This window comes from Ursus americanus, chromosome 6 (genome assembly GCF_024610735.1).
Source record: "Ursus americanus isolate L20-20 chromosome 6, mUrsAme1.1.p, whole genome shotgun sequence".
NCBI classification, from domain to species: domain Eukaryota; kingdom Metazoa; phylum Chordata; class Mammalia; order Carnivora; family Ursidae; genus Ursus; species Ursus americanus.
The window spans coordinates 16,356,267-16,371,807 of record NC_142132.1 but is presented as its reverse complement, the minus strand read 5'-3'; the positions used below and the strand labels follow the sequence as shown (position 1 = coordinate 16,371,807).

Genomic DNA, 15,541 nt, shown 5'->3' with positions numbered 1-15,541 from the left:
TACAGAATAGTTTCACTGCCCTAAAAATCCCCTGAGTTCCACCTAGTCACCCCACCCCCTCCTTGAACCACTGGTGACCACTGAGATTTTTATTGTCTCTGTAGTTTTACCACCATGCCTTTTTAATGAAAACTTCTGGAACAGCAGGGAACATCGGTCAGCATGGGATTAGAAGAGCAACGGCCTCGGTTTACCGAGCACATCCTTACTTTGTGCCAGGTACTCTCTCAGGCAATATGCAGGCATTAGCACAGCTAATTCTCACGATAACATAGAAGCTGTTACTATCTCATTCTAACGGTAAGGAATTAGGGTTTAGAGAACTGGGTAAGCATTCAGATGACATAGCCAGGAGAGGTATGGACCTGGTCCCAGAACACAGACTATAGAGACTACACTTAACCCCTGCACTACTCACCCCAATTTCTGACTATTCTAAAATGAACATCGTGACCATTTTTTTTCCTCTGGCACCAAATGAAATGATAGGGAGATGTTATGATTTGCTATTATTATTATAGATCTGTTCCACTGGTCTTAAAATCTACAAGCTTATTTAGAATATAACATGTACACAGGGAAAATAACCACACTTCTCTTTGTCTTAAAATAAAGTTACTTAGGGGTGCCTGCGTGGCTCAGTCATTTAAGTGTCTGCCTTCACCTCAGGTAATGACCTCAGGGTCCTGGTATCGAGCCCTGCATCAGGCTCCCTGCTGAGAAGGGAGTCTGCTTCTCCCTCTCCCTCTGCCCTGCCCCCCCCATGTGCTTGCTCCCTCTCTCTTTCTCTCTCTCTCAAATAAATAAATAAAATCTAAACAAAAAAAAAATGAAGTTACTTAGCAAAAATAGCCAAAATGGGACTACCTCAAACTCAAAAACTTCTGTGCATCAAAAGACACAAACAAGAGAGTGAAAAAGCAGGCTGCAGAATGGGAGAAAATCATGTATCTATAAGGGGATAATATCCAGAATTCCTACATCTCAACAACAAAATCATCAAATAACTTGATTTAAAAATGAGCCAAGAACCTGAATGAACATTTCTCCAAAGATGATCTACAAATGACCAACAGGCATATGAAAAGATGCTCAACAGCACTCATCATCAGAGAGATGTAAGTCAGAACCACAATGAGTTACTGCCTCACGCCCGTCAGGATGGCTACTACGAAAAATAAATGAACAGAAAACAACAAGTGTCTGTGAGGATGTGGAGAAATTGGAACACTTGCGCCGTATTGATGGGATTATAAAATTAGAGCAGTCACTATGGAAAACAGTGTGGCGGTTCCTTAAAAAATCAAAAAATAGAACTACCCTATGACCCAACGACATTACTTCTGGGTATATATCCAAAAGAATTGAGAGCGGGGTCCCAAAGAGCTGGTTGCACACGCATGTTTACAGCAGCACTATTCACAATAGCCAAGAGGTAGAAACAACACAAATGTACACCGACAGATGAATGGACAAGCAAAATGTGGTATGCACATACTGTGGAATATTACTTAGCCTGGAAAAGGAAAGAAACATGGGTAAACCTTGAGAACGGTATGTGAAGTCACAAAACGTGACTGAATAAGCCAGTCAAAAATGACAAATACTGTATGATTCCACTTACATGAGGTCTGGAAGGTAGTCAAAGTCATAGAAACAGAAAGCAGAATGGTCGTTATCAGGGGCTGGGGGAGAAGGGAAAAGGGGAGTTATTTTTTAATAGGTATAGAGTTTCAGTTTTGGAAGATGAAAAGGTTCTGGAGATCTGTTTCACAACAATTTGAACGTGTTTAACACTACTGAACTATACACTTAAAAATGGTTAAGACGGGGGTGCCTGGGTGGCTAAGTTGGTTAAGTGTCCAACCGTTGGTTTCGGCTCAGGTCACGATCTCCTGGTTGTGGGATCGACCAGGAGGGGCCAAGATTGAGGAAGACACCGAGGGCACGACAGAGAAGTTTCTTGGTAGAAGGCTTCCTCTGGACTCCTTCATCAATGTCTCTCAGAGCCAGCGGAAACTGCCCACACGCCAGGGCAGAGACTTCCGCAGGCCTCAGCACTGGCCCCGCTGCTGCCCAGGGTGCCCAAGCCAGCGCCCACTGCCCCCTGCCCTACCCTACCCTAACTCGGAGGCCAGCGGGGCCCCCCTCCATGCTACTTGGCGCATCTCCCCACCACCGGCCCCATGCCTGCAGGACGCTTGGCCACCCCATTTACCACTGCCATGGATCACAGTGCCCTCCCCTGTCCCCCCACGTGGGCCTGCTCCCCCCCAGCAAGGATCCTCTGCACAGTTCGTGGCTCCATACCCGCCTGTTCTCCCCCCCAGACCCCCGCCCCGGCTGCCTCCACATCAGCCAAGCTTCCTCCTCCGGTGAGCCGCCCCATTCTTCCAGGGAGACTGCACCTGCTGACTGGGGCTCTGCACACACAGATGCGAGGACCAGGGTGCCAGAGCCCTGGGCCAGTGCATCCGTTTGATTTTAGAACTGTAGGTCAGCGGTGAGTAGCCGTAGCACCCCGGTTTTGTACCCAGGGGGTTGTGTGTGCAAGGCTGCAGCCTGGCATCCCTGCAGTCATGTTGGTTTGTTTTCAGTATGATTTCTAAATCTTTAATGTTGATGGACTCCTAAGTTCGGGTGGAAAGCTTCCCACTTAGAACTGTGGTCCTCCCGTTGCAGCTTTGTTTAATGAGCATGCTCCATCAAAAACAAAAAACAACAACAACAACAACAAAAACCCCAAAAAACCTCAGCCTTAAAAAGGGAAGAATTCTGACACCTGCTACAACACAGACGAACCTTGAAAACATTATGCCTAGTGAAAGAAGCCAGACACAAAAGGACAAACACTGTATGATTCCACTTGTACAAGGTACCTGGAGCCATCAAATTCACAAGAGGGTAGAAAGCAGGATGCTGGAGTGAGATGGGAATGGGGAGTTGGTGTTTAAGAGATACAGAGTTTCAGTTTTACAAGATGAAAAAGGTCTGGAGATGGACGGTGGTGACGGCTGCATAACATCGTGAATGGACTTGATGCCGCCAAGCCACACACTCAAATATGGCTAAAATGTCAAATTTTATTATGTCAAATGTTACATATATTTTACCACAATTTTTTAAAATTACAAAAAATGAAGTTTTCTACATTTTTTTCTTTCAAATGAAATCAGCCTGTTCATAAAGCTTAACCGCCATAGGAAATGTGTCCAGGTGACGAGGAGCTTCTAAAGCTTCTAAAGCTGAGACTATTGGAGAGAAGGAATGAGTAATTGCAAGAAAAGGGAAGATGAGCAGAGGCCTGCTCCCTTGACCAGCTGCTGGCTCCTAAGAATGCTGAGATTTGAGCATCATAAAGATCAGCTTGCTTACTGCTCACAGCATCCCCAAGGTACCTGTGGGCGGACTGAGGCACAGGCACGTTGAAGTCAACTTGCCCAAAGTCACACATCAACCAGTAAGCAGTGCCAAGATCCAGACCCTGAGGCCACATTCTTAACCACTGTGCTATTCTGCCTCAGAGGAGGTAAGGGACCAACAAGCCAAAGGCATGGATGCAAATAAGGGACAAGAAGATGAGGACCTGCCCACCTGTGCTGGGTCCGAATGTGAGCTCGTCCAACCATGGCACCCACTCTAGCAGGCAGCGGTGATCTCTGAACCCATTTTACAGACAAGAAACCTGAGGTCCAGACATCATTAAGTCAGCTTCCCTAGGTTCCCTCACCGGTAAGCCCCATCTTTACTCATCAATCCTGGCTCCTCCCCACTTGCTGGTCTTAGTTTGAAAATTACTGGAAAATCAAGGGTTCTCCGCATTGTGCTGTTTCTCGGAGGCAGAACTGGCCCAGCTTGCCAAAGCTGTTTCCTTCATTTTTAACTTTAGAATTCCAACCTTTCCCAATTGTGGGCTGCTGTGAGGTGCTGTGACCATTTCACCTCTTTCCCAAAGATGAAGAGTCAGGTGAGCAACTGTGGCTGGAAGGGCTGCGTGGCCAAAGACAGGGAGGGACAGAAATGACCGAGGTCACGGTGATGGGCGGTGCCAGCCTGAGCCCCGTGTTTTTGAAGCACAAGATCCTGTCTCGGGTGGAGGAAATTATGAAGCTAGAGGAAAATGTTGAAAATGGGAATCCACCAACGTGGCAGGATTTACTCAAGATTTTTTAGGCTAAATGCTGTAGGAAACAGCAGCAGATGGGGGCACCATATTGCAGGGAGCACTGTGGAACTTGGTCCAATGCGAGGAAACACACAGGTTCCAAAATCACGTAAACGCAACTGGGGAAAATGTGAAACAATTTGTTGTGGTTGAGAGCAGTTAAACTTGTCACACACACTAATGAGTTCAGGATACCCAAGAAACAGACCTCCGGCCAAATCCGGCAGCAGCCAGAGGCCAGAAGCAACAGGGCTTCTCCCAGGAGCAGAATTCAGGACTAACAAGGGCTCGGGGACTTTTCTGAAAGAGTCGTCTTGGATGAGCCAGGGAGGGGGTCGTTCCGGTCAGCTGCTATGGTGCGAAGAGTAAACGGGATGCTCTGATGCCTGGACAGAATCAGCCATCAAGTCTGGTCAGGCTCCCACGTTCGTGGCATTCCTCTCTGCCTCCCCCCGCCCCCCGGCTGCCTTCCTGAGCCAGATGCCCATCACCTCCCTTCTGCTGCCAGATGCAGCTTCCCTCTGCCACGTGACTGCCCAGCTCGAAAACCTCCGGGGCCCCCCACTTCCTCCAGATACACCTCCAACCCCTCAGTGGCTCCCCCACGCGTCTCTCAGACCAACTTCCCACAGCTGCCAGGTCATCCTCACTGTTTCCAGGTCGCATTGGACAGTGCCATGAGCATCTCAGGACGGGGGTGCTGTCTGCCCATCATAGATTCTCCGTGACTGCTTGCTGGATGGGTACCGCCAACCTCACATGCTTTAGAGTCAGCAGACTCGGGCTGGAATTTCAACCCCACCACTGAATAGCTTTGTGATCTCCGGTAAGTTAACTAACCTCTCTGAGCCCCACTTTCAATTTTGGAAAAGGGGACAAGGGTGTCTTTCTCACAGGCTCATTTCAAGAATTAAGTGAGACAAAATATGTCAAATGCTTAGTCAATAATAACGTCTTAATAAATGCTTTAAAAATCCCTCCCCTGCTTATCTGAAAGCCACATGTGCCACAGCACCTGTCACTCTCAAGAATTAGGGACGGAGAGAAGTACCACCAAATAAAGGATCTGGGGGGCATTGATGAAAGGAGCTGTTTTGTTATATGGTGTCCAGCTTTAGTTATTTCATAAGAAAGACAGCGGAGAGAAAACAGGCTAGAGAAAGAATTTTTAAAGGATTGGATGAAGAGGAAAGAAAAACAAGCCAAAGATAATTATTGATTCCAAAAGAATTGGAGACATAGCCCAAGTGTTTGGTCTTCCAGGGAGATCATAAAACCCGCCCGGTGCTTGTGTACTTCAGCTGCTCCAAGAGAAGTATTATCAAATCCAAGGGCAGTAAATTTCGAATAACTGAAGGCACATTTGCTTTATGAGGTTGGGCTTGTTCTATTCCCTGGGAAGGAAGGAAAATTCCTCTCACTGTCATCCCTTCAGCCACCCATCTCTGCCAAACCACAGGGGCCTGGCTTCCTCGTTACACAGAACTTGCCCGGATGACTGTCGTCCAAGCCCTGGTGGAAATTAGACGAACAAGGGTCAGAGAGGTATCTGTGTTGCTAAGAAGGTCCTCACACCCACTGTCTACCACCATCCACCCCCAGCTCAGCCCCCATTCAATTCTCCCATGCCCTAATCCTCCTAGATGGAAAGCATTATCCTCTCCTTCTTTATCCCAAAGTATTAAGATTTTGTGAAACTTTTTTTCAAGTCGCAAGATGCAACACACGAGTGTTGGCAAAATCATTCAGTGGATTGCGATCAACTTTTTTTTTTTAATGAAACAGAAAATAACATAGTGCACCACATGTGGTAATGGTAAGAACCATTCGATGAAAGTTTTGTCTCGGTCTATAGATAGGAAGATGTATTTCTTACTGTGGGTCTCAGTTGAAAATGGTCAAAAAACTGATTTGGGTACCTATGCAAAACCGGTTATAATCTTCATGTTTGACTCCTTTTCCTACCTTAACACAAGGAAAGGTCCAGGAAATATTTGTGCAGGAGTAAGTGATGAAGTGTGGGGTAGCTAGAGCCAGTATTTGAAGAGTAAGGAAACAGATCTAGTAAGAGAAAAAAATGTAAGAGTGTCTTTGGGAAAATTTATCTTGCCTTTGGGGAGAGTTGGCTCATTTCAAGTCTCTAAGACCTGGTTCATGTGGCATAACCGAAGTCTTAATTGGACAAACTATCCACTTAATAACTTCCCCCTTCCGGATGTGCTTTATATCGTGTGAACCTAATACAAGTGTATTTCAGAACTGGGGCAGCGACATGAGCAACTCATAATCAGGAATGGATCAAATTGCCATTTCATCACAAGTGTCATGTTTGCTTAAAGTTTTCAGTGACAGAGTGCACATTATAGCAAAAACTGGAAAAGATCTAAATGTTCATTGGCTGAGGATGAGATTAACAGTGACCTATCCATACAGTGGAATGCTCCTCAGAAATTAAAAGGAGTGAATTGTGGATTCATGAAACAACATGAATGAACCTTCAAAACATCATGCTCAGTGAAAGAAGCCAGACACAAAAGACAACATATTGTATGATTCCATTTATGTGAAATCCCGAGACAAAAAGCAGATCAGTGGTTGTCTGGGCCTGTGGGTGGAAGCAGGGATTGACTGCAAATGGGCCTGAGGGAACTTTGGGGGTGTTCTATAACTGGATTATATTGATGGTTGCACAACTGCATGAATTTATAAAAACTTGTTGAACTGTGCACTTACAATGGGTGCGGTTTTATGCCATGTAAATTATACGTTGATGGAGCTGTTAGGAAAATCATAGGTGCTTTGAATGCCTCCCTAGCTGGACAGTACAGAGAAAATTCCCCCTTATACTTCTCAAGTGTAGCTTTATTTATTGGAAAAGTGTCTGGATTTCTCTTAAAGTCAGACTGTTATATAACCTGGCCACTTCCAACCCTTTTCCATGACTATGGACAGAAGGTCAGTGTCCATCCGCCTGCTGGTAAGCTTCGCGGGCCTTAGAGACCACACAATAAAAACTGGCACATAGGGCCTTGCTGACCACTCAGCAGCGGGGATGCCAGGAAGGAATGAACTCCCTTGAAGCCCTTTCTATACCGTTGTGCTCTTCAGCAGACAGGATGGAGGGTCCTTTCTATGCTGCCCAAATCAGCAGCAGTTGTCAAAAAGAAAACACCAGGCCAGTATAATATATTTGTGGGCTTTTGCTCTCCCGAATAACTCACTGGACATGGAAAGTACAGAGCAGTTATAATATTTTTAACCTTGTAACCTAAAATCAGACATCTATTCAAAGCTAATGATCAAGGCAGACAGTATTTTGAGAAAAAAATTGCTATTTTCCTTTGTACTTGTTCACACAATGAAGGAATGTACCCTAGACATCTGCCACATTGTCCTTCTCCTCTTCCAAATCCTACCCTGAAATTGCGCTAAGGGTATATTAAGTCCTGCATAAATACTTGTTGATTTGACTGATTCTTTGTCTGCTTCGGTGACAATGGCCAGGTTAGACTCGATGGGATGGTTTCTGCACGGCTGGAATGGAACGCCATGTACACCGTGGCCTCAGTAGTTTGATTAATGATGATGTGTTTTATAATGATCCCTTTCAAGTCTCAAACCTCCAGAACCTCTCAAATCCAAACCAGGAAAGAAGAAATTTGTTTAAGCTTCACAATATTTTAACTCCCATCAGTTCATGCCAAAACTACAGACCAAATCCAAGTCGGTGAAAGTTATTGTAACTTAGAATTATATGATAATCAATTTCAGTTTTGCTGATGTTTAAAACAGACAAGTGGAGATTTCAATTTTTTGTTAAAAAAAAAAAAACAATGGCCCAGAGTTTCTATGCAGTTTGAAATTCTAATTCAAAATAGTCAAAGTATACATGGCTAAGTCCTTGGCAAAAGGCATAGAAGACAAACTAAAATGAACAATAAATTGCAACCTGATATTGAACTGCGGATGACATTTGTGCTATTTTTTAACTTTTCAGAGTATTTCTTTCAAAAACCCATGCCTGGCTGCCCTGCACAGCCATATTCGATAAAGGGAGAGTAACACAGATGGCCCCCATCCAGCCCACTCAGCGGCTGAACGTGAAAATGATCCCTGGGCTCCCTCCACCAGGATCGTCAGTCACCAAGCATGCAGCAAAGGGCCCTCCCTCGCTTGAAGTGAAGACAGCCTGTTAGGGAGAACTTTCTCCATTAAAGGCTTCAAGCCACAGAAACATTCTCTCTGGAGATGAGGAATGTGGACTAGAAAGAGAAGCAAGAGCCACCTACTCACTAGAGTTATTCCCCCTGAATTGACAAAACTCGGGCTCGAAGTCCCTTGCTCTCAAAATAAATAATTCAGAGAGAGCTGGAAACAGCATCTCTTGCCAGACACCTGTGGTTTATTTCTGTTGTCTCTATTTGGTATTTACTGAAAGTCTGCTATGTGGCCAGCCCGTGGGGAACTCACTGAGTTTTGAACATGTCTCCCTTTTGACTGTGTCCAACTCTCCATGCTTTGAAAGGTCCTTGAGGAGTAGAATTGAGCCTTTCCATCTTTGTTGCCTTGGCCTCCAGCCCAGGGCCTGGCAGAAAGTATGCATTCAATTAATGTTGGTTGAATGGATGAAAGAGTGGATTGGTAGATGGGGGGGATGGTGGGTAGGTGGGGGGATAGATGGATGGGTGATAGATGAATGGATGGATGGATAGGGAAGAGATAGACCAATCAGCCAATAAGTTTCCCCACTTTTGAGGTCCTACATGTCAAGGTGCCCTGGGATACAAGTGTTATATAAATGCATGGCATTATCATTAAGTTCCAGACATCCATCTGTTTTGATGATACGCACAGTGGGAACACGCAGAAAAAAAGTCCCATGCTTCACTGATGCCACATGTAGAAAGCTCTTTGCCAAGTGCACTAGTTATCACCTGAAAACTACTCTTCCTGATATCTTATTCCATTTATAGATTCGGCTCAGAGTGTAAGATTCTATTTTTTGAATTAAAATGTGATAAGAGACATTTCAGTTCCCATAGTCCCTTCTCCGTCTGTAGGTCAGAAGTTATTGGCTAGAGTCCCAGCATCTCCCTTGAGCTACTGCTTCTGCTGACCAAACCGCCGTAGCCTTCAAACCAAATGATGTCATATTCGTTAGGACGCATTCTTCTCTAACAGTTGCTTACATCTGTGTAGGCACAGGTGTCTTTGATTTCCCAGTGCTATTGGCAAACAGGCGAGCACGTTTTAATTCTACACGGGGAGTGCCTCACCGAAGGGTTTTGATGATAATACTATTGAAAAACGTGTTGGCATTTGTCGGACTACCGGTAACTACATGGTTTTACGGCATATTATATAACGTGGTATATAATCACTGACAGGACAATGTCTCAAAGTGACACTATACTTCTCTAACAGAAAAAAAATTCAGTAATAAATACTATTCATTAAGCAGCCACAAACACCAGCACTAGGCAGGGTTCCTACACGCATTAGCTTCTTCATTTCACATTAAAGTCCTAGGAAGTAAGCAATGTTATTTCCATTCCGCTGATGACATAATCAAATCTCGGAAAAACCCAGGTGAGGTAGGGCTTAATGCCGGGTCCAGCCTATGTGTTTTCTACTCGACCACTTGGGTTACACAGTTCTAAGGAAGCCATATTACTCTTGTTTATTTCTTTTGCTTATTACACAGGATATTGTGGTACTGCTCATGTCTAAAAACCATGCTCAAAGTTATTGTGGTTTTGAGTTAAAAAAAGAAACACACACCCAAGATCAGATGTGAAGATTTAGTTCGACCTCAGTACAGTGTCACCTCAGTAAAAAGAAAACAACCCTGAATCTTTCAAGTGCTGATTTCCACAAGATGCATATTCACACAGGCTCTGAAATGACTGGGGAGAGTGAGTCTAGTTGATGAACTCCAAAGCAGTAAGTCTTGTCCCCATTTACAAGGCTGGAGGGACAGTGGGATAGGACATCACAGCCCTTGACAATCTTCGCTCATATCTGAGTGCTTTAATATGAATTCAGGGCACATTCACAGTACCTCTGGTTGTCTTTTGGTCTTGGGTTTTTGGCCTTTTTATGGAGTTTTTTTTTTTTTTAAGATTTTATTTATTCATGTGACAGAGAGACAACCAGCAAGAGAGGGAACACAGCAGGGGAGTGGGAAAGGAAGAAGCAGGCCCCCAGCGGAGGAGTCCGATGTGGGACTCGATCCCGGAACGCCGGGATCATGCCCTGAGCCGAAGGCAGACGCTTAACGCCTGTGCTACCCAGGCGCCCCCTTTTTATGGAGTTTTTAACACGGTGGCGAACACGACGTGACTGCCAGCTGGCTGAAATCTACAGTTAATCTGAAAGGTCAAAAAGCCTCCTTTGTTCCACAGACGCCATCCCTCCCCCATTCCTTTACAGCCTGGGCAATGGTGACCCCGGTGTGTTGTGGTGATGCCAAGGTGCCAAGATGGCTCCGGGGCTCATCGAAGGTCAGCCTTCCCCATGTTTCATCATTGGCCCAATAGGCACAGAGCTTGTGGTTTACCGTCTATCTCTGTGAGCACTCAAGGCCAAGGCAAACTGCCCAAGACTGAGAACAAAAGAACAGCCAGTTGCCCAATGCTGCAAGACACTCGAGCCAGCCCCCTCCTCCCCAGGTAGCAGGCATGTGCCTCCCCACACAAAACCTACAAAGACTTCCCCATGCACCTTCCTCCCCTCTCCCTTCACATCCGTACCCCCTCAGCCCCACCTTCTCTGCAGTCACTCAGACAGTTTAATCCTAAAACACAGCAAGTAATTTCTTCCTTGATGAATCGCCCCTTCTCCACCCCATCCCATAACCTGGCTCTGAGGTAATTTCCTAATTCTCTTTGACAAGACAGTTTGCTCTTGATGGGGATTAAAGGTTATTTTTAACCTGAACCGCACACAAGGAAATGATGCAATCATTTCTTTGAGCTGGCTGAATGGTTCCTCTTTTTTGGTCTTTCAATTAACATGATCCTGAACTTTCAGTTGTTTCTGGCCTTTGTGAGTACTTTCGAAATCAGAGAATAAAGTCCAACTCTTCCATGTAAAGGGTTTGCGAGTAGTGATTGTTTTCTAAATGACTGGCATTCTTGTCAGATGTAGACCCCAGTGTTAAAAATCAGAATGATTTTAAGTCATCATATACACTCGTGAAGATCTCTTGCCTCGGAAAAGATCTCCTGTACCCACCTGATCCCTTTCACAGAGCCTGCTGCGATCTGGAAGGAAGGTGAGTAGTTCATTCTGCCACCGGGAGCTCCTCTGGTAGGCATCAAGTTGTCCGAGACCCCTCCCATCCCTTGCCTACTAGACCTTCTCAACAGAAGGTGAATGGATAAAGAAGATGTGGTCCATATATACAATGGATTATTACTCAGCCATCAGAAAGGATGATTACCCCACATTTGCATCAACATGGAGGGAACTGGAGGGGATTATGCTAAGTGAAATAAGTCAAGCAGAGAAAGACAATCATATGGTTTCACTCATATGTGGAACATTAGGAATAACATGAAGGACGTTAGGAGAAGGAAGGGGAAATGAAGGGGGGGGTGGAATCAGAGAGGGAGACGAACCATGAGAGACTATGGACTCTGGGAAACAAACTGAGGGCTTCAGAGGGGAGGGGGGGTGGGCGGATGGGTTAGCCCGGTGATGGGTATTAAGGAGGACATGTATTGCATGGAGCACTGGGTGTTACAAGCAAACAATGAGTCATGGAACACTACATCAAAAACTAAGAATGTACTGTATGGTGACTAACATAACATAATAAAAAAAAAAAAAAGGAAACTTGTGATAAAAAAAAAAAGAAGGTAGACATTTCTCAATCTATCACTATTTTTAAACTATGCATTTAAGTCCATACGTTTATATCACGGTTTCTCAAGCTCAGTACTATTGAAATGTTGGGCCAGCTTGTTCTTTGTTGTGGAGCTATGAACGCATTATAGGATGGTTAGCAGTATCCCTGGCCTCTACCTACTAGATGCTGATAGCAACACCCCCCCCCACCCCGCCACCCCAAGTTACAACAACTGAAAATATCTCCAGACATTGCCAAATGTCCTTCAGGGACACAAAACTGCCCCCCCCACCCCGGTTGAGAAACACTGGCCTTTATGTTGTTTTAAATTACAAGTTCCTTTTGGACCGGAACTAACCCAATTTGTACAGACTTCACAACAGGAAGGTGTGTAGAGAAGACTGCTTAATAATGATCACAATCACTAAAAATGGAACGAGGATTTCTGGCTCACGTTTAAAGAAAAGGGAAAATTTAAACAGATCATCAAGTAAACAGTGGAGAGAATTTGTCTTATTCAGGCTCCCATTCTAATCAATAGGATTAAAATGGCCATACTTGGCTCTCTTTTATTAACTGCCCAGAGGAATTAAAAATCTGTAAGAAAGAGCTCATCCCCTCGTAATTAGACTGCTCCCACAAGATAAGGTAGGAGGCAGGAGGAGCGAAACGGGGCACAGTAGTGTGAGTGACGGTTAGCCCCTGAGTGAAGAGTCGGAGCGGAGCGCGCAGGGATAAACATTCCTTTGCAATGACTGTTCTGCGAGGCAGGGAATGAGGGCGGCTCCCCATCCCCTCCTGAGCTCTGGCCCTCGTAAAGTACTTCAAGTATCTTTCATGGGTGGAAAAGCAAAAGATAGATATGAACTCATAGATCATTATAACTGCTGCTGTTTTTCATCCATTCAAGTGGCATGAAACTGCTGGGTTTGGAAAAGACAAGCTTCTAAATGGTCTCTTTCTGGCCCTCTCTCCAGGCAAAAGAACAAAACCTTTTATCAGTTAATCTGATGAATTACACGGGTTATTTTTATTCTATTTATAAGAGACAAGGCATGTAGGTCCTGCTTGTTCTTGCATGCGTTGGTTAACAATTCAATTAAACAAATATTTATTGAAATCATGGGCAGAGCAGCAGGAGAGTCACCGGCCACTGCAGTCAAAATACTCAATGAGTGAAAAGTGAAGATCTGCCCCCTGAGTTTATATTTTGATTTCTCTAACAATTGGTTGTGTGTTTGTATTATACCCCCATACATACTTGACTCTGTATACTTTAAGGGCCAATACTGTGAGTTCCCAGAGAGGTTTAAAAAGGATGGATTTAAAAAGAATAAATCTCCCTGACGGCTAATGATGTTGAACATTTTTTCACGTGTCTGCTAGCGATTTTTATGTCTTCTTTGGAAAAGTGTCTGTTCATGTCTTCTGCCCATTTTTTGACTTGATTATTTGTTTGCTGGGTGTTGAGTTTGAGAAGTTCTTTATAGGTCTTAGATACCAGCCCTTTATCTGTGGTGTCATTTGCAAATATCTTCTCCCATTCCATGGGTTGCCTCTTTGTTTTGTTGACTGTTTCCTTTGCTGTGCAGAAGCTTTTTATCTTGATGAAGTCCCAAAAGTTCATTTTTGCTTTTGTTTCCCTTGCCTTTGGAGACGTGTCTTAAAAGAAGTTGCTGTGGCCGACATCATTAGCCATCAGGGAAATTCCAATCAAAACCACATTGAGATACCACCTCACACCAGTTAGAATGGCAAAAGTTGACGAGGCAAGAAACAACAAATGTTGGAAAGGTTGTGGAGAAAGGGTTGGTGGGAATACAAGTTGGTACAGCCACTTTGGAAAACAGTGTGGAGGTTCCTCAAAAAAGTTAAAAATAGAGCTACCCTATGACCCAGCAATTGCACTACTGGGTATTTACCCCAAAGATACAGATGTAGTGAAAAGAAGGGCCATATGCACCCTAATGGTCATGGCAGCAATGTCCACAAAAGCCAAACTGTGGAAGGAGCTGAGGTACCCTTCAACAGACAAATGGATAAAGAAGATGTGGTCCATATATACAATGGAATATTACTCAGCCATCAGAAAAGATGATTACCCAACATTTGTACCAACATGGATGGAACTGGAGGAGATTATGCTAAGTGAAATAAGTCAAGCAGAGAAAGACAATTATCATACGGTTTCACTTATTTGTGAAACATAAGGAACAGCATGGAGGACATGAGGAGAAGGAAGGAAAAAATAAAGGAGGGGAATCAGAGGGGGAGATGAACTATGAGAGACTATGGACTCCGGGAAACAAACTGAGGGTTTTTAGAGGGGAGGGTGGTGAGGGGATGAGTTAGCCTGGTGATGGGTATTAAGGAGGGCACGTGTTGTAATGAGCACTGGGTGTTATATGCAAACAATGAATCATGGAACACTACATCAAAAACTAATGATGTACTGTATGGTGACTAACATAACATAATTTAAAAAATAAAAAAAAAAAAAAAGAATGAATCCAGTGGATTCAAAGGTCTGAGCACCCACAGATGATGGGGTAATCCAGAAAGGGTTTATGGACACATGGCTTTTGAAATAAAGGTGGGTAATTCAAAACAATATTAATGGAGAGATTTTTTTCCCCGATTATAAAATTAATGTGTGTTTCTGTTTTTAAAAAAATATACAGAAATCAAAGAAAAGCCCAAGGGGAAAATGGTCTCCCATAAACAGTGGAAGGTCAGAGCAAAATCCCAGGATGTAGCATGCTGAGGAAGGCAGAACCTGAGGAGCCACCAAGGATCATGGGGCAGGGGCCTGAATGGCAGACCTAATTAGGAGGGCAATGGGGAGCTATTGATGGTTGAATGTTCTGGGCATCCTTGTATCAGAGTCAAGATGCCTATGAGAGGTCGTAGTGGTTCTACTCAATTTTCAGATGTGGAGCTAGAGGATTCAAGGTATGCAATAACTTGTCCAAGGCCATGTAGCCAGTAGATGGGAGAGGTGGGCACTCCCAACCCCCATGTCCCTCACATCAAGTGGGAATTGAGTGGGGCAAGACAAGGACTGTGATTTAGAACATCATGTGTCCAGCTGTGACAGATATACCTTTGATCCAGTGGAATGTATCAAAAGATTCCACAGGCACAAGAAAATGATCTTACTTACTTTGCAGATAAAAGACCAACTGACAGCCCACAGACAGCTATGCAGAGCGGGTGGCTCAGCAGTGCCCTTTGGTGGAGGGCACCTTCCCCGGCTTTCAGGTACCCAGCACGACACACCACTGCCAAAGCACCACCTGAATGAGATCAGGGGATTTGGTGCTTTGAGCAGCTCCCCTTTGCACTCTTCATGGGGAGTCCATGCCACTGACCCATGACAATTGCTCTGGACTATCTGGCTAAGAGCCAGCCTGCTCACCAGGTATGATGGCTGGAACCCCCAATACATTCCTGAGACACTCCAGGATGTACTCCCAGGTGTACCATGCCTCTGGGCGGAGTCACGCCAAGAGAGGACAACATGT

General features: G+C 44.7%; 1 long non-coding RNA gene and 1 pseudogene across 8 annotated transcripts in view; one reads left to right on the top strand and one right to left on the bottom strand.

Annotated features, from left to right (window-relative positions):
- The window catches only part of LOC123795976 (uncharacterized), a 148,748-nt gene that overhangs the window by 117,726 nt on the left and 15,481 nt on the right, over positions 1-15,541 (bottom strand). The window lies entirely within an intron of this gene.
- Positions 163-2,379, top strand: LOC123796047 (vacuolar protein sorting-associated protein 37B pseudogene; annotated as a pseudogene).